Here is an 856-nt window from a genome sequence, read left to right on the forward strand (position 1 = left end):
AGAAGCAAGAAGGTAATCTTTCAACAAATCCACACAAACCTAATTCCACCTCTTACAACAAAAAACAATAGGAAGTAGCAATTACTTTTTCTTAATATATTAATTTCAAAATTAATATTACCAACCTATCCTAATTGATTGAAATCCAATAATATGAGGAATTGGAAATTTGTTGATTGTTATCCCATGGTCTCTCTAATTTGGTGATTGGAGAAATAGGAACAACATTGTACAATCTATATACACTGTCAGCTTGATTGTTTGTGACAGTGTCTGGCTGTGTACAACATAAGGATCTTAAAATCATGCTTCTCTTATCTCAGCCTCTCGATTAATAGTATTCTTTATTTCATGTTTTTACACTATACTTTGGTTTTCAGAACAGCTTATATATTTCAAAAGTATTTGTATATCCAAAAGAAACATAGACAATTAACTTGGGAGGTGGCTTGTAAGAGAACTACAAAGTGAGACTGAATGCTTTGCTTGACATTTGTAACTCTTGTATCAAGTTTGAAGAAGAGGACTTTATAAGTTACTCTTTCTCTGAGATGAATGCTTTTCCAAATTACCACTGCCAATAAGCCAAATTCTTACCCTCACCTAATGTCTGTGCCACCCTCCAAGCAGAACCATTGTTCATTGAAACAGTTGGTGGATGACTTTATGGATAAACCATCTTAATACTTTGTGGGCTGAGAATGAAGTCACTCACTCAAGTCAAATAGCTTTGACCATAGCAAGAAGTCTGTGTCCAAAAATCGAGCCTACAATTCATTTCTTAGTGAAGCAGAACTATCAACTCTCAGCTTAGCTACGATGGAGGTAAAATCCTTTGATGATGTGAGGGTCATTG

General features: G+C 34.7%; 1 long non-coding RNA gene across 1 annotated transcript in view; it reads right to left on the bottom strand.

The window, feature by feature from the left end:
* Positions 1-856, bottom strand: part of LOC116081863 — a 17,385-nt gene that overhangs the window by 13,515 nt on the left and 3,014 nt on the right. The gene's annotated exons all lie outside the window — the stretch shown is intronic.

Source organism: Mastomys coucha, unplaced genomic scaffold (assembly GCF_008632895.1).
Source record: "Mastomys coucha isolate ucsf_1 unplaced genomic scaffold, UCSF_Mcou_1 pScaffold7, whole genome shotgun sequence".
Classification (NCBI taxonomy): domain Eukaryota; kingdom Metazoa; phylum Chordata; class Mammalia; order Rodentia; family Muridae; genus Mastomys; species Mastomys coucha.